General features: G+C 35.3%; 1 pseudogene; it reads right to left on the bottom strand.

Moving 5' to 3' along the window:
• Positions 1–342: 342 nt before the first annotated feature.
• On the bottom strand, positions 343–475 carry LOC123622006 (annotated as a pseudogene).
• Positions 476–10,539: the final 10,064 nt, after the last annotated feature.

Genomic DNA, 10,539 nt, shown 5'->3' with positions numbered 1-10,539 from the left:
AAAGCTCCAGTAATTTCATCTTCTTCAGCTTTTTCTGTAAACCATTTTATCCCTATCTTCAAATCTCTTCAAATCTCTTCAAAGCAAATCTCTCTTTCTAGTTTTATAATAGTTCTTCTGTTTCAATACTACCAATCAGTCAAACTCTGCTAAGTACTAAAGATGTGCTCTAAACTAATGGCTCTAAAACTTTTAGTTTGAAACCTTAAAAATTATCTAATGCTACCTATTAAAATGCAATTTGCTTAGTTTTGCCCACAGGAAATCTAATTCCCTAAATTTGGGGTAGAGCTAGAGACTCTGGCTCTCTTTTTTCTTTCTTTTTTTTGGTAATTGACATATAATAATTATACATATTTATAAGATACATATATAGTGATCAGATCAGGGTAATTACATATCCATCATCTCAAACATTTAAATGAGCTACTCCAGTATTCTGCACTTGATCTTAGCCAAAAGGCCAAGAAGCGATACTCCAATATTCTAATGCATGTGCTTCCATGACCATTCTCTAAGAAACTCTGTCCTAAGCATCTATCCCAGTGGGTCAATGCTTTTTAATTTCTTCTATTTGCATTTTTCTTGGCCTCACATCTCTGTCTCCAAATTTTGCCCACTAGAATATTTTTCTACTCTAAATCCTCCACCTGGAAGCAGAGAAAATAATCAAATACTTAATAACTGGCGAATTCTCTCTCCCCTGACCAATCAGAATAGAGGCTGCCCCAGTCAGAGTAGATGTCAACAGCAAAGAACAGAAGTGCTGTGGCTGTACCTGCCAGGTAATATCCGCCTTCAAGGAATCCACCTTGAGCAGTCACATTTCTGTAAATATCAGTTTACACACCACGTTTCCTCAGCAGCTTTATTGAGGTATAATTCATTTACCACAAATTCCCCCTATTTAAAGTACACAATTTAATTGCACACAGCATTTGCCATCTTATGTTTTACTGATTTGTGAATGTGTAGCATCTTTATCAAACTATAATTTTAATTACTTTTTAAAAGGGATTTAATCCTCTTATCTTTCATTTTCCACTGTTACGTACCTAGTTCCCTCCACTTAGTCGATATTCAATAAACACTGTTGCATGTGGGATTGAGTAAATAATGTCGATTCTTAAACATTCCTGATCTATTTGCGTGTATAGTTATGGTCCAATAGTTGCAATGTTCAAGGGTGTAAATGCATGAAAACAGAAAAACAGCCACAACACTTAAAAAAAAATAGATTGATTTCCAACCATATAGATGTAGTGCTATAAACATTTGAGTAGTCCTGGAAGTAAAAATCTCACCATTTTAATAAAAAAATTCAAAAATAAAAACACTGAAATACACACATAAATCTACATGTAGTATATAATAAGTATATAAAGTATTCTGCATTTCTCAACTGAGAATTCAACTAATTAAGATATATGCTTCCTCTAGTCAGTGTCTAAAATAGACTCTTTTTAGTCATTTTGATATGTCATAAATCTTCTGGAAATGTCAATATTCCAACAAAAGGATACTGCAGAATACTCTTTTGTTATAATGCCCATATAACATTAAAAAAAATAACTCAATGAGCAGCACTGAGAAAGAAGATGGTGTACTTTGAAGTTTTCTTTTTTTCTCTACCAATTTCCTAAGGTGATGATAAGACTGAACTATTTGGTGTACGTGATTTTAAATCTAGGACACATTCCTTAATCTCCTTCACTCTGTTCTCACCAGTTCTTCTAGTTATAACTCTGCTGTCAAGTATACTTTATTCTCCTGGGACTGAAATCCTCTGCACAATCTGTGTTAAAAAATATTCGTAAATCATCTAAAACACAGCTGCCTGCATTTCAGTCGGGCATAACAAAAATACTCCAGACCTAGTTTATATTTTTGTCTCTACCAAGTTAAAAGCAAACAGTGTTAATCAAAGCAAGTCAATGGAGTTTGTCTTCTGTGTCAGTAGATCCACAATTTTCTTATGTATCTCCTCTCAATATTTACTTCCCTCTATCATTCAGGTCTTTAATTTTCTTCATCTTTTATCATATCCCCTTTGTCATATCTGGTAGGAATAGAATATCAGTCATTTAGATGTTAGAGAAAATGAATTTCAAATGAGGGCCTTTGGTTTTGTAGACATCCCTGAATTCATACCTGGCCTATACACCCTGAAGATGAATGCTTTAATCCTTTTAGGGCCACGTACAGCAATAATGTGGAAACTCTCATCATCAAAGAAAAAAATTCAAGAGGAAGAGCTTTGAAATAATTGGGCTTTGGCTTTGGAAAGCAGCCAGGGGTATGAAAAGAGCCCTGTGTCATTTTTCAGGGCTTTTTCAAGATCTGAAGCATGTCATTTCTTAATTCAACAAATACTGTGTCAAGCACTGCTTCTTCATTAAGAATGCAAAAATGATTATGATAGACAAGGTCTCTATTGTTATTTGGTTTACAAGGATGTAAAGGAAACATTTTGTAAGAGCAAATGAATATGCAAGACAATTTCAAGTATATGTGAGTACTATATTGACAGAACTCCTCTGGCTCTCATCCCCATATTAATGTAATTAATCACCTTTGAGAGGGATCCAGAGAAGAAGCATGGCCATTTCACAGAGAGTAGTCAAGAAAGTCCTTTCCATGAAGGTGACACTGGCATAAGCCCTGCAAAATTAGAGAGAGCCAAGTAGTTCAACAGAAGAAAGAGACTTCCTTTCAGAAGTCCTATGTTGAGGATTAATTGCAAGGTTTTTCAGGGGAATAAGCTCAATGTATCAGAGAAACAATGAATAGAACAGTGTAGCTCAAGCATGGTGAAACTTGGTAAAAGACAGAGTGATGTATGTTTGGGGACCAAAGCAAGCAAGAAGATTTTGCAGTATTTTATAAATCAAGATTAGAAGTGTGGATTTTTATTATCTAAGTAAGATCACAGGCATTAAAAGGTTTTAATTATTGAATTAGCATAATTTGATTTACATTTTAAAATATTGCTCAGATGACTTTATGTAAAGGTGGGGGAGATAGAAATGGGAAGATCAATTAGAAGATATATACAGGTAAGAAATGATGGCTTGAACTAAAATAATACAGTGGAGATGAAAGAAGATAATGTATGAGGTATATTTAAGACCTCCTGTAAAATGGGTCCAATAGCTTTGGAGTCAAACACATCTTGGCTTGAATCTTTCTCTAAAACTGACTAGATGTGGAACTTGGATCAAGTTATTTAATTTTATGACATTGTATTCAGGCAACTGCTCACTTATAGACAGTATTAACATGGTAGATTGTAAAAATTATGAAAAATTCCTTTCATCCCTGCATTTGTGCCTTGTGATGTGATTTTTCAGGTCTTTCTATCAAGAGGTGGAGCCTGTTTCCTAACCCCTTGAATCTGGATTGGCCATATGATGATTATTGGCACATAGAGTATTAGCATTATGATGGAAGCAGAGACTTAAAAGTCGTTGTACAATGAGGTTTTCACATGATTTATGCTCTTTGGATCACTGCCACCACCACCATGTGCCAAAGCCATGGCTGGCCTGCTGTATGTGACTGGCACAGTCACATACAACCAATCCCCAGCAGCAGGGTCATCTTCTGACTGACTGGCAGGTAACTGAACTTAAATGAGTGAGCTTGGTTGAAACCAACGGAAGAACCATCCAACTGAGGCCAAATGGATAGCCCACAGAATCATGAACTAAATAAATAGTTGTTTCAAACCAATAGGCTTTAGGGTGGTTTGTTATAAAGCAATAGGTAACTGACACATAGGGACGGTGGGAATTAGGTTAAGAGATGATTCAACATTAATTTGAGTTTGTGAATGGAAACACTGGAAATGCAAAATTCTCCATGGAGATTTACAGTATTTGTTAGAAGACCACAATGAATCATTATATTGATTTGACCATCAAGGGAAATAGCTCATCTTAATGCTAACAGAAAGAAATAAAGAACATTTTTTTTTGAGATCATGAAGAGATCTATATATCAGGCTAAGGATCTTGCAATATATATTTCTAGGGCCAGTGGTTGAAAAAACTAGCATATACTCAGGTCAGCTAGAGTTCCTTAAAACACAATTTCAATTCCTACTTCACACTTAATGAATTTGAATTTTGGGATACTAAGAACCATAGACACATACTATAGAATGGCAACCTAAAAAACATATAAGAAATGTTATTCACTATCAATATTTAAATTTATAATGAAACATTTTAGATTTCAACTTTTTCTTCTTAAAGTTACATGAACCAAAACATTTCACCACTCTTCTTTCCAAACAGCAGAAGGAAAGATGGGTTTTTGGCATGAGAACTTTTATGAACTTCTCTGGAGATCAACCTTTCCTAAGTAAAACTCTATTTCTGGGAAAGTACAATCCAAATTCAAGAAAGCCAACTCACAGGCTGGGCGCGGTGGCTCACACCTGTAATCCTAGCCCTCTGGGAGGCCAAGGCGGGTGGATCGCTCGAGGTCAGGAGTTTGAGACCAGCCTGAGTGAGACTCTGTCTCTACTAAAAATAGAAATTAAAAAAAATTATCTTGACAACTAAAAATATATATAGAAAAAATTAGCCGGGCATGGTGACACCTGCCTGTAGTCCCAGCTACTCGGGAGGCTGAGGCAGTAGGATCACTTGAGCCCAGGAGTTTGAGGTTGCTGTGACCTAGGCTGATGCCACGGCACTCACTCTAGCCCGGGCAACAAAGTGAGACTCTGTCTCAAAAAGAAAAAAAAAAGAAAGAAAGCCAGCTCACAAAGTATCTTTTGCAATAGAAACATTTTATCAATTACATGTGTATGCATGCCCACATGTGTCTAATTCCTAGATATTAGAAATATGCATCAGGAGCAAAGAATATTGCTTTGGTTCTTAGATCTAGATATTATCTATTGTTTTAGATTGAGTAAATAATTCATTTGATCTTCATCTTGATTTCCACATCTGTAAAATGAGAGTGTTAAATTAGGGTCTCTGAGGTACTTGTGCTTCAAAGAGACTGTTATTTATTATGCAGCTTCCTATTTTCAATTTTGTATCATCTAACATATACTAACCATTTAACAATGCCACTACTCTCACATGAGTATTTCTTGTTTGCTTATGCAATTATATACACATAAGAAGACTAATTCATTAAGTCTCAATCTTCTTTGTGGCTGAAAGCAGTGAATGGCCCAGATATCATTTTATCCAATCTATTCTATATAAGCCTCTTCCCAATCAATATTGTGTGGTCACCTGTCAGGAAAATGCAGCCAAGACTTATCACCACAGGCATACCTTCAACCTTAATATTGATTTGCCACCTTTGATTTATAAAATATATAATGATTTCCAATTAATGTTATTCAGTTGTGTTTGATTGCTTCAATGCTTAAAAAGTTTCATCATTGATTTGTTTTAATGGCAATCACATTAAGCACCCAATCTGTTTTATGCAATTTTTTTGGAACATGTGAATAAATTTCTTACATTCAGTTTTTTAAAATTATATTTATAATGGAACAAACGACTACAGAATAATTTTTCTTCACATATATCATTTTGATTCTTGTATTGCTTTGTATTATTGAAAAAGGTAAAAGTTAAATTATCCTGAGGCAAGAGAATTATGATATAATACCAAGAAATTGTGGTTGACTTCTTAAATGATGTGGTTACTAAAAGTCGTAATAGATTAGCCATGCACAGACGTAGAAAAGGAATCCAGTTGCTGGGTCTTATTAGAAGGGTCCAGAAAAACTCATCAGGAATAAAAGAATCACAGTACAGAATAAAAGAAAAACAGTCTAGTTTACAACCTGGAATTATCTTTATTAATGTAATCTTTTGTTTAAAGCATTTTCTCAGTAAACAAAATTAAAATGCATCTACCTAACCTATAACATTAACTAATGTATCTTATTAACTAATTCACACCTATTCTTTTAATAGCATTTTTTAAATTAAATTTCTTAGCTGAAAATTCAGTATGATTTAATAGTTATCAAAATGGAGCAAATAAACTCTATGAATAAATGGCAAAGCACATAATTTTATATTAGGGGAAAAAGTTGGGGCTGGGAGATTTAGGCCTATTAAGAAGCCAAAGTTAAAATTTGTATAACTAGGGGCAGCAAAATTTGCTTGGAAATATCCTTCGTATGAATGTGGATAGCTGTAAGAGGTGTCAAAACTCACCCTGGATTCTCGTGATGATGTACCTGTTATTGCCATGCCTAGATCCCATTTGGGATATGACTCAGAACCTCTAAGATACAGCCATAGCATCTGTGTTTTTGAGAAGCTCCACAGGACATTCAGATATTCACAAGAGTTTGAGAGCTAGTAATTTGGACAAATTATCACAAACCAAAGGAAAGTGATCTGTGAAAAGGAAAAGACCCTGAGACTAAGTAAAAATTAAGCTCTTTATTAACATAACTCCTTAGCATGATCCTTAGAGAAGTAACTGCAATAGTAAAAATTATAAGACCACAGAGATAAGATGTTAATTATGAATGTAAATGAATAGTCACAGTGTAACCATGAGTAGGACCTTAGTCTGTCTGGGGCTGCCATAACAAAAGTACCTGAAAGTAGGTCATTTATAAAGACCAGAAATTTATTTTCTTAATAGTTCTGAAGGCTGGGAAGTCCAAGATCCAGGTTCTGGCAGGTTGAGTTATCTGGTGAGGGCTGCTCTCTACTTCTAAGAGGGAATGCTGTTGCTACATTTTCCAGAGGGAAGTAATTCTGTGTCCTCCACTGACAGAAAGGAAAAGAATAAGTAAGCAGAATGACATATGACACCTTCTTTTATAAGGGCCTTAATCCCATTCAGGAGGGAGGAACCCTCATTGCCTAATCACCGTTAAAGGCTCAGTTTCTTAATACCATCAAAATGTCCAGTAAGTTTCTACACTCGAATTTTGAAAGGACACATTCAAACCATAGCAGTCAGGTAAGACATATGAAGGAAAATACATATTATTAAGAAGGAAATATGACTTAAATAAAAAATAAAAATAAAAAGAGAAAAGTCTGTTTAGAGGTAAAAGATATATATGTGTGTATGTATAGACATGTGTGTGTGTGTGTGTGTGTGTGTGTGTGTGTGTCTTCACAAATAGGGTAGCATTCTCTAAGTATTTAAAGGGATTCTCAGGTTCCAGTTTTTTTTTTTCATAGTTTGAAAAAAAATTGTCCTTAATATGATTAGGGAAATTATAATATGTATGAAATAAAAATGTAATTTAGTAACAGTCCACGTTCATCACTTCTTTGCCACTTTTTTGCTCATTTTTGTTGTTTGTCTATTATACATTTTACTATCTATACAATGGAAATTCACCTAACATTACTTGTATCTTTGTGTTATAAAATTGATATCATTCAGATGGCGATTTTGATGTAGCTGCTAAAAATTTTCTGTTGATCTTTTCTAGTAAGACCAAGCAAGGACTAGAATCAAAGAGTCTCAAATTTGAATACAATAAATATTTTACAAAAGTAAAAGCAGAAGAAAAGAAATAACTAAGGTCAGAGCAGAACTTAATGAAATGAAAAATTTAAAAAAAACACTACAAAGGTTTAATGAAACAAAAAGTCAGTTCTTTGAATACAAATATAAATAAATTTGATAGACATCTTGCTAGATTAACGAGGAATAGAAGAGAAAGGACCCAAATAAGCTCAATCAGAAACGAAAAAGGAGATATTACAAATGATACCAGAGAAATACAAAATATCCTCTGTGATTACTATGAAAATCTCTGTGCATATAAACTCAATAAAATAGTGGAAATGGACAAATTTCTGGTAACACATCACCTCCCAAGACTCAAACAGGAAGAAATACAACTCCTGAAAAAAAAACAATAATGAGCAAAGAGATGGAAGCAGTAATAAAATATCTTCCACTGGAAAAAAAGCCCTGGACAAGATGGATGCACAGTGTATAGGTGTTCCTTTCTCTATGCATTCATGCCAGCATCTATTGCTTTTGGACTTCTTAATAAAAACCATTCTAACTGGAGTAAGGTGATATCTCATTGCAGTTGTAATTTGCATTCATCTGATGATTAGTGATTTTGAGTATTTTTAATATTTATTGGCCATTTGTCTATCTTCTGAAAAGCTTCTGTTCATGTCTTTTTCCCCACTTTTTAATGGTGTTATTTGTTTTTTCTCTTGCTGATTTGGTAGAGTTCTACTTTGATGATTTGTCTAGCTCTGACAGTGGGCTGTTGAAGTCTCTGGAAATTATGGTGCTGCTATTTATATCTTTGCTTAGCTATGTAAAACTTGTTTTATGTATCTGTGAGCTGCTGTGATAGGTGCATATATATTTAGGATTGTTACGTCTTGTTGAAATGCTCTCTTTACCATTATAAAATGACCCTCTTTGTCTTTCTTTACCCTTTTTGATTTAAAGCCAATTTTATGAGAATGGCTACATCTGTTCTCTTTTGGTTTCTATTTGTATGGAATATTTTTTCCATCCTTTCACATTGAGTCTGTGTATACCCTTGTGGTTTAGATGTGTTTCCTGGAAACAGCAGTTATTTGGGTTGTGTTTTGTCATCCATTCAGCCCTATGTCTTTCGAGTGGTGCATCTGAACTGTTAATGTTAAGAGAGAGAATTGATACGTGGGATGCTGTTCTGTTCATCATGTTGCTTTGTTTCCCCTTTTGTGCTATTGCTTTATAACAGTTGTGGGCTTTAGCTTTTGTGGGTGATTTTATACTGGTGGGTGTCTATTGTGTTAATTCACGTATAATGCTGTTCTGAGAATTTCCTGCACAGCAGGTCTGGTCATGATAACTTTCCTCAGTGTTTGCTTGTCTGGAAAAAACTTGATTTCTCCATCATATGTGAACGTTAGTTTTTTAGGATACAAGGTTCTATGCTGATAGTTGTTCTATTTAAGAAGATTGAAAATGGGACTCATATTTAGTACCACATTTTTGCATGTTTTTGCTTTTTTACTAGTGATTATGCTGTTTTACATGGCCCCCAACTGTAGTTCTGAAGTGCTATCTAGTTTTCTTAAGGGTAAGAAGGCTGTGATATGCTTTTTGAAGAATATTTATGTACTATATGTATTAGATAAGCTTGTTCAGCATGAGTTACAATCATGTTGGCTGTCAGTTCGATGTTAACAATCAACACTATATATGAAATAAGATGTCTTTAAACAGAAACACACATAAAACAAGGTTATGTTTTGATTGGTTTCTGAAAATGTTGTGACGAGAGGCTTGCAGCAAACTAATCCTGTATTTCATTTGGGAGTGATGGTTTAATATTCACTAATTCAGTGTTTGGCAGATCATAGAACATAAATAGGAATCAACTATATCTATGGAGCAATGTTCTTTTCAGTGGTAGGAAAATAGGAGAAAAATAGTTTCGGACCTAAATAAAGCAGGCAAAATTTGGTTGAACAACTATATCCTACTCCCTCAAATACTCCAATTCTCTACCAAGCAAGCTGTTTAAGTATGAGGCCCAATTGTTGAGGTTAGTCTGGTACTAAAGAGTTCAGCTTTTCCTTCTCTGAGATGGGAATGAAAGCAGTGGTTCAGCCCCACATTCTGGGCCACATGAAAGCTGGTGAATGGTAATACTCAGTAATTTTATAGAAATCTAAATGTCAACTCCATAGCATTGAATCCAAGATGTGGAAAGCATGTCTTAACTCTAAGATCTCCAAAGAAGGGAAAGTAGAGCTATGATGTCATATTGTCACTGGTGTAAATGTTCTTCCTAATGCCACAGAAAGAATTTTCAGGATGTGCACACAACCGGGCAATAGTGGCAAGTTACTGAGTGAAAGTGGACAGGCTTAGAAAAGGCTGTGCAGAAGTGAAAGTATGCTTTCAAGAAAGGAAAGAGGGCAGGCTCTAAAGAAGCAACTGCCTTGAATCCCAAGTATGTACTGTTTTTATTTGTTGAGGTCAAAGAAGGCTGGGCAGTCAGTGTTCATTCTGTCCAGGCTCAGTTCGTATTCATAGTTCCCCTATTTTTCCCACAAGGGTGATCAAAACCACAGTGTTAATTTGTCATAATTGTGATATTGTTGCCACCCAACCAGGTTCATTTGCCCACTGCCCAGGAGGAAGCCAATATGCTGAGTCAGGAGGGTTTATGTCAGAGAAAGAGTTTGCTCTGCTTAGTGCTAAGTGGGGAGATGGGAAAAATTTCTCAAATCTGCTTCCTTGAAAATTTGGGAGAAAGGGTTTTCAAAGACAGTTTGGCATAGGCAATTGAGTCTGCTAATTGGCTGTGTTGGGGCAGAACCATAGAGCTGTAGAAATTGTCTTCTTTGCTGACCAGGTTCTTGGGTGGGGGTCACAAGACCAGTTGAATGAATTCCTTGGTATGGGCCGCTGGTATGAGTGGGTCAGCCTTTCCACTGGAATGCGGGACCTGGAAGATATCTCAGAAACTACCCCTAGGTTTCAAAAAGGTGATGTTATCTATAGAGAAAGCTGAGAATCTTTATGACCGCCAGCTATGTGTCTCCAGAGTGG

This window comes from Lemur catta, chromosome 16 (genome assembly GCF_020740605.2).
Source record: "Lemur catta isolate mLemCat1 chromosome 16, mLemCat1.pri, whole genome shotgun sequence".
Classification (NCBI taxonomy): domain Eukaryota; kingdom Metazoa; phylum Chordata; class Mammalia; order Primates; family Lemuridae; genus Lemur; species Lemur catta.
This window is presented reverse-complemented; position numbering and strand designations above follow the sequence as displayed.